Source organism: Heterocephalus glaber, unplaced genomic scaffold (genome assembly GCF_053883595.1).
Source record: "Heterocephalus glaber isolate CG9 unplaced genomic scaffold, H.glaber_assembly_v1.0 deba00000896, whole genome shotgun sequence".
NCBI classification, from domain to species: Eukaryota; Metazoa; Chordata; class Mammalia; order Rodentia; family Bathyergidae; genus Heterocephalus; species Heterocephalus glaber.
In genome coordinates, this window is record NW_028258170.1 from 6487387 (window position 1) to 6506334 (window position 18948).

Consider the following 18948-nt stretch of genomic DNA (forward strand, 5'->3'; position numbering starts at 1 on the left):
ATCTGCTCCCCACCCCCACCCCGCTGGAGGGCAGAACCCTCTCCCCAGCACCCCTTGCACTTGGGACACTACCTGTGTCCTCCGTGTTGGTGGGAGATGGTGGACAGTAGCTGCAACCTGTTTCCAGCTGCATACCAGCCATTTATGTTTGCCGGATATTGTCATGGAAAATACAGACAACCCTACATAAACATTTTAATTTTAACAAAGGTTGCAGCTTAAACACAAATTGATTTCCTAAACTGTGCCTTCCTTTTCTTACTGGGATAGGGAGCTGTATTATTATTACTGCAAAAAATTATTCCATCACTCCTCTTCTTGTCATTATTAAATTAGATGCCAGTAAATCTTCTGTTAGTGGGTTTTTGTTTGTGCTTCTTAATGGACTGACCCATTCTGTGTCACGTTTGCCATTTCTAAGATTCTGTGTCAAGATGCAGGTAGCTGTATTTTGAGCAAAGGAGGCAGGACAGTGAGGACACCGTGAAGTGCAGGAGCCACTGTTCTCGGAGACGTAAAAGTACAGGCACCAGACCGTGCATCTAGCAGGCATCAGACATGCCTTTTGCAGTTGAGACTGAATTTCCCCCCAGTACACTTGAGTTTTGAACTAGTGTTAGTGCATTGAGTATGGGCCAGAAGCTTAGCACGGCCAGCCACTTCACTAAATCCAAATACAGATGCTTTGTGTATGTTTTTAGTACCTTTTCACGAGTAAGAATCAAAGTGAATATTTTCTTGGAACAGAACTGGCACTGTCACCTCTCAGAAGGGTCTCAGTGATGTTGCTTTTGTTCCCCATAATTTGGTTCACTCTGAGAATTTCTCGGAAAAGAATCCCATACATTACCTTTTAAAATGAAAAAATGACAATCAGTAATTGTTTTCCTTACTTCTCTTCATGAACAGATTATATATATATAATATATAGAAATTTAATATATAATATAATTTAATATGTAATTTAATGTATAAAATATATAATATATATTTTACATAATTTAATATATAAAATATATATTATATATTTTGTATATTATATATATATCCTCTCTATTTAGCTTAACAAGTGTATAATATGAAAAGAGAAATTTTAATTTTTGTTTTTAAAAAGTAACTTTTTAAACTTTTAAAGCTAAAGTTTTTAGTAAATGTTTCCTGATTTTAAGCCTTGTTTCTGAATTCAAGCATTTTTCCTGGAGGCAAATTTAGAGGCTTGAGAAGCATGAGAGGAAGTCCATTTCAGGAAAGCAAACCGACAAGTCCCTCTCAATCATGCTGCTTGCTTTTCCCACAGACAACATAGGCCCCACCTCCGAACTGGCGTTTTGCCTTCAGACCAACAACAGGAGCAGTGAGGCAGCTCAGCAACCGCCAGTAACTGATCTCACCTAGAACCCAGAAAGTGTTCGGAGAACTCTAGAAGCTACTAGATGGTAGCTCTCATTTTAAATTTTTCTATGAGTAACATAGTGATATAAATAGAGGATCTTCCTACTCATTGGTCTCAATATGATCTCAGTATTAACAAGCCCAAGCCTGTTGTGTTTCTCTATGCATCTATCTTGTTTGGATCTCCATGACCATATCAAATCTACACTCACCACCAGTCATCATATCCCAAATGTTTTTCACAGGCCAGGGATTTAGCCCAGTGGTTCCATCGCCTGCCTTGCAAGCGCAAGGACCCGAGTTCGATCCCCGGTACCAAAAAAAACCCCAACAAAACAAAACAAAACAAAAACACCCAAATGTTTTTCTCAACTCCATCTAAATGGACAATCTTAATTCCTTCTTCAAAAAGACAATTGAATATCCTTGAACGTCAACTCTTTCCTCTCTAATGATTCCTTCAAGTCAGTAACTAAATAGATATGGTTAAGCCTTTCATGGGGAAGAAATATATTGCTGGAGTTTTTGAGTATGTCAAAATGAGTTATCTAGTGGTTGACAATATCATTAACTGAGATATTTCATTAAGTGAGGAGGAACAAGGTGGCAGTGTGGCTGCCACTGACATGTAAATGATAGTTTATGCATAAGGTGAAAGCCTCTATGGAAAGCCTGCAACATGAGAAGAAGATTTTAAAAAGAAAATGGAATCTTGAAACACACAAGAATGGGTAGGCAGGGAAGAGGTCCCCTCCTTAAAGATTAGAAAATATACTCTTAAAGGATGGATGAGAACCAGGAAAGAGCCATGTCTTAGAAGTCACAGAGTAGAAAGACTAGTGGTCAGTTGTGTTACTTGTATCTAGTAAGAAGAGAATTGAAAATTGTTCATTAGATTCGACCAGGGGTCCCTGGTGACCTTGGCAGAGATTTTCACAGAACTCCTTTTTGCTAGAACTCATTGCCTCTTGACTTTCTTAAAAACTTCCCTCCTACAACCCAGCTTATTTTCTCCTAGATCTTTCCAGTGAAGTGAGCTGACATTTCAGACCTGACTCTCCCTCTAGTAACAACCCACTGTCTCTTCACTGCCCTCATGACCAAGGCACCTGAAAGAACAGTGTTTCTGTCATGGGGAATGCAGTTTGGTCAGGAACTCACCACAATGCCCTCCCCAGCTTCCCATCAGTGCCCTCCAGGTAACCACTGCCTTGTTATTTGGACCTCAGGGGAATTATGTGTGGTCAGTCATCATGATACATTCACTTTAATTGTAACACTGGATTCTTTGGTCACCCTTTCTGCCTCATTAACAGTTCTCACTGCATACTTCTACTGAGTTCTCATCCTCTGGGCAACTTCTGGATGTCTAAGTTTTCCAGATTCTGTCAGACCTTCCTGATTTCTGAAGTTTCTTCGTGTGTGAAGGCATTGTTACTAGACTCAGTGCCTCCCATAGGGTGCTGCTCCCAGGTTTGTATCCTCAACTCAAGCTCACTGGCCATTTGATACACTCATTTCCACTGCATGGAGTGAGCATGAAAAATGATTGTAGCAAAAAAGAAAGAAAAAGAGACACCATATTTGGAAACTGAGAGGACAGGGAAAGGTGAATGGCCAAGAAACACATGAAAATGTATTCTGCCCCCGACACAATCAAAAACCAAAACTGAATTCCACTGAGCAAAATAAGGTGAATTCTCAGAATTATTATGAGTAATCAGGAATATTTTGATACATGCAGGAGTGAAGTTTGTGAATACATGTGAAAAAACAAATTATTCCTGTCCTTTGATATACTGCACCCCCGGAAATACACCCTGAAATAATTCTGTAAAGGCACAGTATGGAGATAGTGTTTTTCACCATAGCATAAATCCTGGATGCAGTCTACTGTCAATCAATAAAGAATGAGTTAAATAAATTATGTATTATTTGGGAGGATATCATGCATATAATAATGGGATTGTATATTTGTTTTTAGAAATAAGAGCGATACTATATTAAATTTCAATAAAGCAGTCTGTGAAATAACACTCACATTCGACACCTTCTAAAAACATATTGGTTTAGAGCTGGGGATTTTAGCTCAGTGGTAGAACACTTGCCTAACGTGCGCAAGGCCCTGGGTTCAATCCCCAGCACTTCAGAAAGTAAGAAAATAAATGGTCAAAGTATCTGTTTAGACATGCCTAGAAAAGAAGCTGAAAAAAGACACAGGCTAAATGATAGCCTTTTAGGGTGTTTTTATAAGAACTGTTCATGTGCTTTATGCTTTATATATTCCGTATTCTTTTACCATGGCCATATTATTAGTTTTTACCCTGTTAATTATAAAAAAAACTATGTCCTTGCAAGTGAATATGGGTGTCTTTTGTTGTTGTCCTTAAAAGGGATTGACACTTGGCAACTATGGGTGGAGAACAGATCTCTCTCCATGGTACTTTTTCCTCCTGAGACCACATTTGACCAGAAACAAGTGACACTGTGTCACTTGCTCCTTTCCCGGAGTACTTGGGGCCCGCTGAGTCCCACCTTGTGGTCCGTAAATTTCTTTAGAGAACATCACACTATTTCATTTGGAAACTGGTTATCAGTAAGACGTTTGGTTCTGTTTTTCAGTTGCAAATTGGTGACAGAAACTTCAAAAGAAATGAGCTTCCATCTAAAACAAGGTTGGCAGAAAGCTACCTGAAAATAACAAATTTCAAGGCTTTGAAAATGAACCCATAGCTTAGGAGTTCAAATAGCTTTTTTCTTATCTAGAGAACTGGAGAATTCATTATCTAACTAGCTAAGAAGAATTTTTTTTTTAAATTTTGGCTAAATTTAATGGAAGAAAAGTAGTATATAAGAGTTCAAAGCATGGGGAAGATCTTTTATCCAAAGGTTTCTTATTGTTGTTTTTTAATATTAAGATGGACACTATAATTGCCCAAATGAAAGGGATTGGTAGATTGTTAAAGATCTTGAAGTATTTTACTAAAAAGTATGTCTGAAAGCTCAGGTTCCTGAAAGAAAATGCTGGCTTAGATAATTATTAATTTTTTACCTGTTAAAAGCAAAACAATTTCCTTATTTGTAAAAACCTTCAGTCACCTAGAGTTCAACAGAGACATACTTTTTCCTAAGTCCTTATTTACAGACCTATACTGATGATAGTTAAATGAAAATAAGCTTAAATAAGGAACTTACTGAAACAATATAATACATCATTTTAATTTCTTACAATATCTACATTTCAACCATATTACTAATAATATATTCATAAGGATAACAAAAATTCATTAGCAAAGAAAAATTAGCTAATATTCAGTACATTTCCAAAGAAGACAGATGTTTTTGAATAGTATTTCTCCAACAAAAATTTATTAAAGAAGATATTCTTGAATACAAATAAACTAGAAATATAATAGTTCATTATCTCCGATGCATTGCAGATAATTAAGTTCCTTTGATTTCTATCTTTATTTTTAAATAATATTGCTGTCTTGCTATTTCATTAATTCTTTAATACAGCTGTGTGTGTAATGTAAAAATATTTGCAGTATACTGAAGCCTTTTCATTTTAGTTTTAAAGTGGGAGAAAATATGTTGGTACAACTTAATCAAAAGCTAATATTTTTTTTGCAGTACTAGGACAATAGAACCCAAGTCCTTGCACTGAACTACACCTCCTGTCTCTTTTATTTTATTTTATTATTTTGAGACAGCCTCAATAAGTTGTCCAAGATGGCTTCAAAGTTAAAATGCTCCTGCCTCAGCCTCCAGAGTAGCTGGCAATACAGGCATGGGCCAACATGCCTGGGTATTATGAAATCTTCTTGAATGACTGAAAAATAGTCTTATGCAAAGACATGGCAGAACTGTCAGGTCTTAGAGCAAAGTTTCACAATTTCACTCATAGCTCATACTGCATTAGGTGATCCACAGCTGAATTATTCAGTAAAATAATCTGTAAAATAGGACAGTGCAAAATTGTGAAATGTCAGAGGTTTACCTTATTACCTGAGTCAATAAAGCTACCTTAGGGCCAGGGGTTTAGCTCAGTGACACCATGCCTGCCTCGCAAGTGCAAGGTCCTGAGTTTGATCCCCGGTACTAAATAAATAAATAAATAAAGCCCCCTTAAGAGAATTTCTTTGAAAACTTACCCATTTGCTCCATTAGTGGGAAACTGTGTGAGGAGAGGCCTTGCAGGGGTGGGAGGGCCCTGTCGACAGTAGGTTTTGTTGGGCGAGAAGCTGCCGCGTTTTATCATCGTCCTGTGCCAAGGCCCTGCATAGCTGTGCATAGAGAATCAATGTGGGAGAAACCTCCTCTCTTGGGGGCTTTGGCACGATCAAAGTGGAAGAAAGTGCGTTGGGGAGGCTTTTCCTACCTTAAGTGCTCCAAACAGCAGAAATGTTGGAAGCCGTATGTAATGTGAAAACATTACTTGAGCTAAGGAATTTTATTCGTGACTTAGCAATTGGACCCATATAATGCACATCGACTTGGAGTAATGTCTGTTGTTAATTAAGAGATACACATATTTCTCCCGTGCTGTATTTATAAAACATCAGACTCTCTCTCTTCTCTCTCTTTCTGAAAACTTCAGTCCTGTTTATACTGACTGGCTGTTGCCATTCTTTTTAATATTGTGACCATATTTGCAGAGAAAATAGAAACTGTTGAGTCTCCCGGACAGCTTCTTGCTTGTCTGTGCTGCCAGCAGGTTAACCCTGCTCGTCAGGTGATGGGCCAGCCCTCAGCTTCACGAGGCAGCATCCTATCCCCTAGCTCATCCTCCTCTCTCCTTGAGCCTCACTTCTTCTTCCACACAGCTGTCCTTTCTCTCCCAAACACTGAGCTTTTCTGCCCTGAGAGTAGCCTTCCTGGATCCTGAGCTTGCTGTCTCCTCTGTGACTTCCCTACACTTTTCTCAGGTGAGACCCTCAGTGATGGCACACTCCCCCCTGAGCCACGCGAGCTGCCCAGTGAGCGCCATAGCCCATGCCAGGTCAGCGTCATCATCATCATCGTGACCGTCAGAGCTGTGTCTGTCTCTCACGGAGGAGGGTGCATCCAGGGTGAGAACCCTAAATGCTGGCCGGATTGTCTTCCTGTGATCTCAGGATCGACTCCCAACTCTTCAGCACAGCTCAGCTCCTAACAGTGCCTTTCTCTCCATCTCTGTCCTTTGTCATTACGTTCCAGGCAAAAATAACCACTCGTTGTCTCTTGAACAGGTAGTTGTCTTCCATCTCTGTTCCCATCACAAGCTACAGCCTTACGATCTTTTCTCTCCATCTGTCAAAGGGAATTGTACACTCTAGTTTACCAATATCTTGGCTTTTCTCCTAAAAGCTTGTTAGTACCTTTGGTTTTATCTAATTATAGATATCGTATCATTTTTTGTGGGTAGTAACTGAGGTTGAACTCAGACCCTTGAACTGCATGTCCACCTTTCTTATTTTTTCTCATTAAATTGCTGAATTGGCCGAGTTGGGCTCGAATTTGTGATCCTCCTACCTCAGCCTCCCGGAGTGCTAGGATTACGGGCACCCAACTAGCTATCCCAGCTAGATATCCTGTCTTTGAACTTTAAATAGTAACTTACTATTTTTAAAAAGCAACTGAAATTAAGAAAAATTCTAAAAATTAAAATTATCTTAGGGATATTTCTTATAGATAAATACAACAAAAGAATTTTAGTAATTTCATAATTTTTACACAGTAATTATAATGTTTGTCCCTGGGGAAGATATGTGCTAAAGATTAATTTCACAATTTTTAAAGCATTCCTAAAGCTTTATTCTTGTGCTGTTCATTGAAGTTATATACAGTCTGATATATTCCAATAGCTGATACAAAGTTTGCAGCCTAATGCTCAGTTCTGCAGTTTCCTATTTACTGAGAAAAACACTTTGAAATTGAAGTAATCAATGTATAAAAATACATTTCAATAAATTTTATTTTTGTTACATGAACTGTCATTTACATATAAATGGCATTTTGGATTGCTAATTAGACTTGTCCTAATGTATGGTAAACATACATAATAATGTGCAATAAAACAGTTTAACTTGCACCTTATTTTGGAACTTTACCATCACACGACACTGGTATAAGTGCTATCAAACTAATTCCATTTAAAATTAAAACAATTTACTAATAGAATTTTATGGCTCTTTTTGTTAAAGAGTTATGATATTAGCTTGCTTTGTAAGATGTGTAGAGAAGTCTGTGTATTGTAGATTGATTTTCTAAATCATTCTTATATATATATATATATATCTTCAAATATATGTAGATATTTGTTCTGTATCTATATCTATATATGTTTTTAGGGAATTCTATCAAAAGTATCTAGAAGTACTATCGATATAATTTCCAATAAATAAAAAATGACTACATTGAGGTATTGTATTGGTATTTAACAAGTATTGAACAGCTGAACTTCAAAGAGAGCCCATTTACCCTGGGAATGGTATGCAGGTCATCTTGTTTACCTAAAAATGGCTAGGGGTGGATGGAGCTCAGTGGTAGAGCACTTGCCCACCACATAAGAGGCTCTGGGTTCAATCTCCATCACTGCAATTAAAAAAAAAAAAGATTTTAATTGAATTGTGCCACGTGTAAAGCACAGTGAGGTGTGGAGACACAAAACACTAATGAAATGTACTACTCATATATTTTCAGCCCAGGAAGAGAAGTATTACATATTTTAATAGAAGTCAAGGTTACAATGATGCCACATGAGCATTAAAAGAATTCTATAAATAGTGATTAAATCTAGTATACAGAAGTAATGATTGATGGGAAGGCCATTTCTCCTTCCCAAAATCCTTTGTGAAATGATTAATTGCCCATGTTTTTACTGGCTACAGGAAGTAATTCCCATGTTACCTAGAACTGATGGCTAACTGGTCCATAACATGATAGTCTGTAGTCTTTAAAAAGTATTGAGAGGCTGGGCGAGGTGGTGCACACCTGTAATTGCAGCACTCAGGAGACTGAGGCAGGAGGATTTCCTGGGCTGCCTGAACTATGTAATGAGACCCTGTCTCAGAAAAAAAAAAAGTATTGAGAATCTAGAGAAACAAGCTAATGTGAAGGTTTGCATTGATAAAACAACAATATTAATAGTTGGTATTTAACAGTTCTAGCAGCCAGACACTGGGGGGCAGCCCCACTTGTGGGTTACGCAGTGAGGCAGACGAGACTGAGTCTGAGCCACAGTGATGAAGCTCCTTGTCCAAAGCCTCCCAGTAGATATTTGTTTCTGCTTCATCTGTGCTTCAAGCCTTATCTGTATTTGCTTTATTGTCTGTGTGATTTGAAATAACCTGAATCTGGACCAGGTAATGCAGGTAGAAACAAGATTCTTATCAAATAGTAAACAACATGAGTAGAACAAATCAGAGCCGAGAAGATCCAAACCAAGGCCTCCAGGCAGCTAGAAGCATAAGCAAGAGGTTGGAGCAGACAGCAGTTTCTAACTGGGGGACACTGCCTACCAGCCAGGCCTGACAGCGAGAGCGAGGAGCCCGGCACTGCTGAGGGGCTCTGCCCAGGTTTGCTGGTCTGCAGTCTACAGACAGACCCTGCAGCCCAAGACCAGGGCTGTGGATGCCTCGCCGTCTCCTTCCTGCCCCAACGCCCTCCTGCTCAACCTGTCAGAGCAGCACTGGGCCAACAGTGCAGGTTTCTTCAGCAGCTGTTGCCCACATCTGTGTGGTGCTGCTGTTCATGTGCAGCTGGTATTTTCTTTCCATCTCCATTTAAATTCAAATTTCTGTAAACACTGGTAGGGACACAGACTCCTGGCAGAATTCTGAGCCTTTACGAAGTGAACTGGAAGCCGAATCTTCAATCCCTGAACACAGGTTCAAAGTGACTCTCCACAAGAACGCATGAGTGAAGGAAGGCAGGCAACACTGTCTCTTACTTGCGAGGAAGGAAAGATGGTGTGGCAGCCTCAGCCTTTATCGACTCAGGTGCTAAATTTACCAGAGCACAGATTCAAGAACATTTGTATTTGGACTTGTGGTCCCTGTAGTCTGCTTGAAAGAGACTCATCTCTAGGACATGTACAAATAAATGGATGAAACAGGCACAGAATATGGGCAGAAGCTGTTAACTGTCCAGGACTTTGATAACAAAAATATAGCATTATGTTAAGCAGGATATTCCTATAACTTTCCTGTCAATTTTAATCAATGCCTGACTTTGTTTAGCCTGTTATCTTATAAGAGTAGTGCTGTCAAGATCATTCACAGGAATATGTGGTGAATGTCTAAAAAAGTATTACAGTAAAAGACACATTGCCATCATTCTCCTCTCAGTGTTCTGCCTTGCTCAAACACTCTCATCCTGTCATCTTGCCACCATCTGAAGCAGTTCTGGAAGTCCTCTTTCGTGAGTGTCTTTACAAGGTGTGATAAAAAATATGGGGAATGCTGCTGCCAAGTACTGTCAAGCAGAAAGGCGGGCTCATAAAAACGTAACTCGGTGCCCTTCTTGTCTACTGCATCTGGCACTATGTGACTCTGGCTTTTGCCCCAAATCAAAATAACCATGAAAGGTAAATGCTTTGAATTGCCACAGTACATTTAGGCAGCCACTATAGCACAACTGAAGCTACAGAAGAGGACTTCCAGCACTGCTTCAGAAAGTGGCAATAATGATGGGATAAATGTCCTCAAAGCAAGGGGGAGCATTTTGAAGAGGATCCATGGCAATGTGTCTTTTACTGTAATTTTTTTTTTTTTTTTTTGGTACCAGGGATCAAACTCGGGTCCTTGTGTTCTCAGGGCAGGCGGCAGAACCACTGAGCTAAATTCCTGGCCCAACTGTAATAATTTTTTATGTATTTACTATATTTCTTATCACAGCTTGTGTGCTCGAGATGCTAAACCCAAAATGTCTGGGTTAAGAATCCTAACTCTGCTCTTTCTACCTTCACCTTTGGACAAATTACTTGGACTCTCTGAATCTCTGTATCCTCTTCTGTAAAATGAGACTGAAAATAATAGTACCTGTAGCATAGGCTTATCACATGGGTTAAATGGGTTATCTGTAAGAGTTTAGAATAGTACCTACTGTTTGCTAAGTGCCTTCTAAGTACAGCTGTTTTTCAAATTTTTTCCTGCTTCTTGGGTCAAAATTTGGAATATTCTCTGAGTCCTCTCTTTCTTTGGCTCACATCCTCCATCCAACAAATACTGCCATCTCCGCCTCCTGAGCAAAGCTGGGCACCACATCCTTCTTTCTCTGGAAAGGCTGCTGCCCTTCTGTGGAGACTTACACTGTTTCACCTGACATGCAGTAGCCGCTTCAGTGGACTCTGTTCCCCTTTCTAGAACACCTACTGAAGTGAATCCAGCCAACACTGAGTGTCCAGTGAGATCAAACCATTTTTCGTAACCCATGCCAGCTGCCGTGGTGAAACCCTGCTGAGCCTGCCGCAGTGCCCAGACAGCTGAACACGTTCACACCCACGCCAGGTGCTTTGGTGAAGGGGATCAAGTGGCACAGAAACAGGTGCACCCGGTCCATGACCCATGCTCACGGCCATCGGCATCTGCACCCAGGGGCACCTTCTTCAGGCCCTGCCTTGCCCTGGATGCACTGGGTCCGTGCTCCTTGGGCTGCCTGTGGTCCTGGCCACCTCATTGTGGCATGAAACTACTCCCTTTGGGGTGCTGCCTCCTTCAGGTAACCATTCAAAGAGGACCTGCTGTTCAAGAAGCAGTGATCAGACCCTTCAAATCTTCTCTCCTCTATTTTGTCTCTTCCCTTTCCTCCTCTTCACAGTCTCTCGACGCTGTCTGGAGCGCTGCTGTTCTTGTTTTCATTTCTGCTCCTACACTTCCACATTCTCAGCATTACTGATTGCATGTGATCACCAAATGGCCCTAAGGCGCTTTTAGAGCAAAGGAGGCAGAGGGCACCTTTTTTCACCTTCCATATTGTTTTCCTGAGGGAATGAAAGGGGCATCCACGCTCTGCTTAAATGGAGGGAAGGGAAAAGAGGAATTAGAGGGAGAAAAATAATATCTGAAATATCTCACTACACATTCCATATGTATTCAGAAGCCAAGTAGACTGGCCACACTAATGGAATCTCCTCACTCCCTTTGAAACATTTTTGGTGGCTTCTCATTGCATTTAGTGTCATATCTAAATGTTGAGACCTGGTTTACAGGTCCTGGCAGGCTCACAGTCTCCTTCATTCTTCTTTGCTATCACTCCTTCCCTCTTCCCCTGGGTTCAGCCATATTAACCTTGCATCCCTTCAGAGGTATGTTAGCTCTTCAGATAAGAACTAAAGGATTTCTTATTTACACTTTCAGTTTCTCACAGCAGAGAATCTATTCAGTATTTACACATGTGTGTCCTATTTATTTTACTTGAGAGTATGGCCTCAATGCGCATCCATTTAGCTATAAATGTCTCTAGTTTCTCTTTCTTTATGGCTGAGTAGTACTCCATTTTATATTAAAAAAAAATATGTCTTCTTTATCCAGTCACCAGTTGATGGGAAATTGGGCTGTTTCCAAGTTTTAACTATCACAAACTGTGCTGGTATGAACATGAGTGTGCATATGTTGCTGTGGTATGATTCTTTTAATTCTTTTGGGAAGATACCCGGGGGGAATAGCTGGATCAAATAGGACCTCTAATCTTAGATTTTTGAGGTATCTCCATGTTGATTTCCATAGTGGTTGCACCAGTCTGCACTCCCACCAACAAGGTAGATAATGTGAAATAGGAAGATAAGGCCCAAAGGAGAAGGGGAAATGAGAGGGGTGGGGGAAAGGAATAAATATTAGAAAAGGAAAAAACGGAAATAAAGTCTTTGTAAATAGGGAGGGTTGGAGGGATGGAAGGGAGGGCAGAGGAATGGGGTAAAAATAAGAACCAAGATATATTATGTAAAGGTACAAATCCCCAATGATGAATGTTATATTGTATACCTAAAATGTACCAATAAACTTAATGAATTGAAAACAAAACCTAGGAGGAAGCAATTATTCTCAAGATTTTTGTTGACTGATACAGAGTACCAGTGGCTGTTAAATATTTTAAGTGTGCTGTAATTTCAGATTTGAACACTTAGTTTCAGAACAGATACAAAATATCTCAATGAATTTCATGTGTGGCTAACTTGCATTGCATTTCTATTGAAGAGTGCCACCCCAGACTGTGATTTTGAGAAAGAACCAGCCCAACCATGGAAACGGACCAGAAAAGAGCTTCTACTCCCGTTCTGTCCTAAGTCCAAAGACGGCCATGATTTCACAGAAACCTTAGACAGGGTCAGCCTTAAACTACAGTGCCTTTATAGGTAGATTACAGTTTTTCAAAAGAAAGCATTCCTTTCCATTTTAAAAACACATTCTCCACAGAGACTCATAATCCTCTTAAAAATCTGCTTAAGAATTCTAGATACTCCCTCCGTCTTCCTCAACCCAGTTTTCTCCTGCAGCCATGCAGAACTTGCATTCCTCTCCCTTAAGAGATGCTGGAGGAACTTACACAGCGATGCCACACTGTCCCCCCATGAAGCCACCTGCTCAGCTCCTGCCCGGGTCCTCTGCAGTTTCCCACACTGGCAGTCAGCGAAGGAAGAGCAGGGCTACCTCACTGGGGTAAACTTGTGCAGAATCAAATCGATGCATCAGCTCCCAAACCTCTGCAGGTTGGCAGAGAGGCAAACACTGGGCAATAATTGGTGGAGGCAGGAGAGACTTGAGGTGTCAGAGCAGAATGGATCTGAGATGAAACTGACCCTTGATTTACAGTTTCTTTCTTTGTGAAAATAAGACCTAGTTAAATGCATTGACATTTAGGGCTGAGCAGGGGACTGGAATCCATGGCTCTTTCTTCTGTTAGGGAAGAAACACTGAATTATCTGCTATGTCCGAGGTCCTCTTCTAGGTTCTGGGTTACAACTGGTATCAGTTTCAGGGCTTTCCTTTTACAATTGAAAACCCAGTTAAAAGCTGGCTTGAAGCATAAAGGAAATTGCTTGCCGTGTAGCTGGGTAATCAGGCTAGCTTGGGATAATGCTTGTGGTTTGAACCTCCTCTGTCGTCACAGTGTAACAGTCAGCAGGTCCTGGAACTGGGTATTTTCAGATACAGACAACTTGGAATTGATTCTTATAGTTCTGGTCCGCAGGTTGGCCTCTGTGTTCAACCCTGAACGAAGTAGGTGACCTGAAGTTGAGATGTGCTGACTGAATTAAGCCAGTGAGGCCCAACTACCAGACAAGAAGGAAGTAAATGAAGGGAGATACTTCTAGGGAGGAGAAGGAGGAAAATAAAGCAAAGAAGCAACAACACAAAGGTACCCCTGCCCTCAAGTGCTTGCCGTTAGGAACTTCCCAGCATTTTAGGTGGTCTTGCCATTTGCACCACAGCACCTCCAAGCTCTCCAGAGGTACCCCAGGGTCGGGAGCCCCAACCCCGTACCTCCCACATTAAAGGGAGTGAGCCCTCCTTTGACTGTTTGACATAATGCATCTGAATAAGATTTTAGTTGAAAGAAGTGCTTCATTGCTGCGTGTGCACTTTTAAAATTATTCCCATATGTAATGTTTTTTGCAGCAACCAAAATTATCTACATTACTTTTATACATTGCTTTTTCATTGTTTCAAGAATTTATCCCTGTTTCCATAGCTCTCTTCCAGTGCTAATTGAGTGGAATCAGAAATGTCATGGAAGCATTTCTTAGAACTTAGATCTTAGTGCTGAAAATTCCTGTTCATAGACTCTTTTTTTTTCATGTTTCAGATTATTTTACTGATTGTAATTGTTTCATAAACATTCATCCCATTTCCTGCTCCATTTAGAGCAGTTTCTTCCTCAGCCTGCTAAACATCTAACTTTGAGCTATGAGTAAGCAAGTAGAGTTCTTAACAGAAGAGTGAATCTACCAGCGAATTCCAGTGACAAAGATGCTAAGCAAGTGTAGTGTGTCTATACTTCCAGTAATCTTCCTCAAACCTGAGAATAGAGTTATATTTTATAGGTTGAAAATTAACACTTAAATTAACCAAGAGCCAAACTTCTATGCAAAGAAGAAAAAAATGCCTCTTCCTTTAGGATGAAGTTTATTATGCTCACATACTCAGTAAATTTTTCTCTTTCTCTACTAATTTTATTTCCTTCATATCATAATCAATGAAAATGTAAAGTTTGAAAATATATCAAACTTACTGTTAGCTCTCAAAGAATTGTATTCAATTTAATTTTATCTCATTTTATTATAATATATTTGGTCTATACAAATGACTTATCTCTATGAAATGTTTTTTGAAAAGCATTCAGTAAATTCCTTAAAATTCAGTATTAAAAATGAATAATATTTATATCATAATTTTATCAAAAGGGACTTATATAGATAATATTATCTCACCTCTGAAAATTATGTGATCAAAAAGCATGAAAGTAGGTAAGGATACATAAATATTTTAGATTCATACTGATTTATTGTTATATTAGGCATCTTTGTTTTAACTTCTGCAGCATGGAACTCCCTGAACACAAATCCTCTGGAGAATTGTGCCAGGGCTCGGGAAGTCGGGAGCACCTGTGAGGAGCGAGGGGAACAGAGGGCGGAGCGGGTCCCCGTGGGCTCTGGCACTGGAGGTTCTGGTTGCAGTGGGAGCCGGGAGGTGAGGAGCGCCATATTAGTGTGTTTCAAATACTGCAATTTTATTTTCCCAAAAGTTTGTCTCTGTCTTGAAATTATACATCGTGTGAATCATTAGTCTGTGAGCTCTAGAAAAGTCCTATCTGGTTCCGCATGTGATTATCATTCTGAGGCTGCCGTGCCAGCCCGGCAGCAATCATCCAGGAAGCGCCCGTGAGACGATGGGAGAAGCATAGACACATCTGCTGGCCCTGCAGCCTTTTCTCAGACTACCTCCTAGGTGCATGAACTGTGGACTGGGCGCATTTTAAAAAGCAGGCAGAACTTCCTTGCTTGCTTCTTATTGAAAGTTGCATAATTTTTATAGTGATGCTTCATAGTCGTGTACTCCAAACACAGATTCGTTGCTCTTCTATTTTCAGTAATGCACTATAGAATTAGTTCCAAAAAGGACTGCCACCTATGGTAGAGACTAAAGAGAATATTTTATTATTTATTAATATATCACATTTAGGCTTTTTAATTCAGCTAGAAAAGTAATCTTTGTGTTACTATAAAAACAAATAATATATTAATGATCATATCTCTGCTCAGTGTTATTCACACTTACATAAACTGAGTTACCGGTATACTAAACAGGAAAAAATTTAAATTAAGAATAGAAATGCTAAGATGAACTGAAAGTGGTGATGGGTGCCTATAATGCCAGTACTCGGGAAGGCTGAGACAGGAGGATTCCTGCAAGTTCAAGGCCAGCCTAGGCTACATAGTGAGTTCAAGGCCAACATGGACTGCAGAACAAGACCTTGTTTGAGAGAGAGAGAGAGAGAGAGAGAGAAGAGAGAGAGAGAGAAAGAAAGAGGGAGGGGAATTGAAAGGCAGGCAAGCAGGGTAAGATGAGATGTAGCAATGTTCAATAGCTCTGGGAAAACTAAATAATGACTAGAAAACAGAATTTAACACTGGGGAGTTTTTAAATTTGTTTTTAACCAGTAGGCTTTTAAAAGTGAGATGGTAGGTCCTTTCTATTTGTAAGAAATATGCCCTGATACTTTGGAATCACCAAATTTGTAAATTTCAAGCTGATTATAGAAACTCTGGTGCTTTCTTCTAAGTCACATCTCTCCAACTACTCAGGTTTCTTGGACTAGACTCAAACTCCAAATCCATTCATTTTCTCCTTTTTTGAAGTATATCTCTCATTCTTTACTTATCTCCTTTACTTCTTATTAAGGTTTACAGTTTTGGGGTTTTTATCAGCAAGAAACAAGCAAAAACAGCCCAATATTCTGGTGGCCGTTTGGCTGACTTTCCTTGCTGAATGGCTCGTATGTGTACAAGATTACGGAGGACTCTTTGCTGGGCCCCCTTCCATTAAACTCCTGAAAGCTGAAGAACTACCATGGTGCAGTAGGGTAATGGGAGAAGATACTTCAGTAACCACAGGAGGATATTCCAAAGATGCAAACAGTCACCCACAGTGGAGTGAATTACCAAATCCACTATGATGATGAGGAAACAAAATTAAGAAAGGAACATACAAACTATAGGAAGGAGAAAATCACATTAGAAAAGCAGTTTTTGTTTAATCTACTCCTATAATCCTTTCTCCCATTATTGTAGTAAATGAAACAAGGTGTGGTGGAAGAATAAAGGCTAGTTTAACTTTTCATTTGAAGTTGTTGTTGAGTACTTTTGTCCATTTGTTTTGTCTATGTAAAGTGACAGTTTGACAGAGAAATCTTTTCTCTTTGAGAGTGCTCCTTGGGATGTGGGCAGAGCAGAACAAAGGCCCACATCATTTTCAGTGAATCTTAGCTGGTAGACACCACTGAGCCTTCTTTTCAGAAGCTACGTAGAGTCTGAACCAGGCAACTTAAAACCTGACTTTGAGTAGTGTGGGGAGCAATGCTACATAATTTTAGGGAAAAAACATTTGATTAGCCCTAGTTCTCCTGTCTATAGGCCAGCTATGGCATTCTGAAACATAATTCCATTTTGGACATGTGTTGATCCAGTGAGGTTTCAGGGGACAAAGTAGTCACTATGACTCTTCATTCTTCCAATAAATGTCTGCCGCATAAATTTACATGTATGGGAGCTATGTAAGGACAAATATGTCCCAGTTGACCATCGGGCCCTTCATGGGGCAGCGGAAATCCAAGAACAATGAGGAACTATGCAGATGAAGATTTGGTTCCTCCCAGGGTGTCTCCTGAAGGTGTGATCTTGCCCTGGAGCATCACAGCATCACGGGATCTTTGAGGTCTCCATTGTGACTGGAGGCCAAAATGGAATTACTTCTCAGAATGCCATAGCTGGCCTATAGGCAGGAGAACTAGGCCTAATCAAATGGTTTTCCCCTAAAATTATGTAGCATTGCTCTCCAGAGAGTAGGAAGATGGGCTCCCAGGACTACTGAGAAGACAACAAGAGGAAGAGCGATCGTGTCCTTTTGCTCCTTTAATGGGAACATTGCCCTGTAAATGCTCCCTAACAACCACTGTTTCATTTGCCTTAACCTGAGTGGTAGCTGAAAAACTGTATTATTGTCTCTCAAAGCCGAGATGAGTAGAAAAGCCAACTGTAGTAAGTCTGCTTTGAACACTGTTGTTGAACCTCTCTTGATTATACTTGAAGACTTGAAATATGTGTGTAGTGTGCTTGATGGATTATAAATCAGATCTGTTATCTATCATCACTTTTGCAGAAACGCTGTGACTTAGGCAGAGATAGTGTCTGAGAGGCTACAGAAGTCCAGGGGCTCAGCCGTGCTTGTAGGTTTTCAGCATTTCCCCCGTTAATTTAGTTCACAGAATATTGCTCTATGACATGCTTTCTTTTGGAAGTAATCATGGAAATAACCAATGCTGGATAAAGACATTTTATTGACAGAGCATCTGATTCCACCCATTTATCAAGCAGCATGTGTGTAGACTACTGCACAGTGGGTCGCAGCTACTGTTTTCTAGGCCAGGCCAGTTTGTGCAAAGTTGCCCTCAGAAGAGCCCTGGAGATGCGAACCACTGTCATGTAAGCTTCAATTTCTTCGCAGTTGGAGACTGGGCTGAAATACCTTTCCTTGGTCTTTTCTACAAAATCTTCTACTTTTATTTCAGAATGCAGTGTGGTATTTTCCAGGCTGTTTGGCTGTGGTGGAACTAATCAGGCCTGCACAGCACAGGTGCGTGGTGCTCCCTCCCCACATGTGCCTCACGAGCATCTTGCCTGTCTGTGGCTTGTGCTGGCGTGCTCACAGCCCAGGACACTGCAGCTCTGCTCTTCATAGCAGGTTTGCTTGGTATTTTGCCTTGAAAGTGCGGTCACTGTGCTGTCCCTGATCGCTGTGTCAGAGCGTCTGCCAGGCTTTCTCTTTTCCCGCAGTCCGCGGCTCTCCACAATGTCCGCTGAAATTGTGCTTCAGTGTCTGCTGGACTGCGTCTGTCCTCACAGCTTGTGACTGCTCAGCCATCCTGTTGTCATGTATTCGTTCTACCTGTGGAGCTTCAGAGGGCCTATCTCTCCTCACAGGCGGGCTGCATCCCAACACATTATTGTTGATGGTCCAGGTTTACCATTTAATGCTAAGCATTATTCACAATACATAAAAAACCTGACAGGTTTTCTAATCCATCTCTGTGTTGTAGCTGTCGATGAGGACCCCCATTACTATCCTATATCTCTAACCTCATTTTATACAGAAGTGTGATGCTATCTTGGTGTTTTCCAATTTAAAAAAGCATCAGTGGATCTTCGAGTTACAACTGGCCTGACTTATGAACAACTTGGGTTAAGACTGGGAATTTTAGTTTTAACTGAGAACAAAGTCTTGAGTTACGACCAGAATGCTGGCCTCTTGTGCTTCCAGATGATCTCAGATACAGATTTAATGCTTAGAGAGTTCTGAA

At 40.4% G+C, this 18948-nt stretch overlaps 1 protein-coding gene across 22 annotated transcripts in view; it reads left to right on the forward strand.

Annotated features, from left to right (window-relative positions):
• Nucleotides 1–18948, forward strand: part of Hs3st5 (heparan sulfate-glucosamine 3-sulfotransferase 5) — a 287277-nt gene that overhangs the window by 72816 nt on the left and 195513 nt on the right. Inside the window, exons 1-3 of one of the 22 annotated variants that reach the window (XM_087207904.1) lie at nt 12240–13731; nt 14914–15062; nt 18160–18224. The exons of 20 other annotated variants lie outside the window; for them this stretch is intronic. The gene's annotated coding sequence lies outside the window, so the exon portion shown is untranslated. Of the gene's footprint in view, nt 1–12239; nt 13732–14913; nt 15063–15532; nt 18225–18948 lie in introns of those variants that run through there. One more of the 22 variants, XM_087207903.1, reaches the window with a different exon arrangement.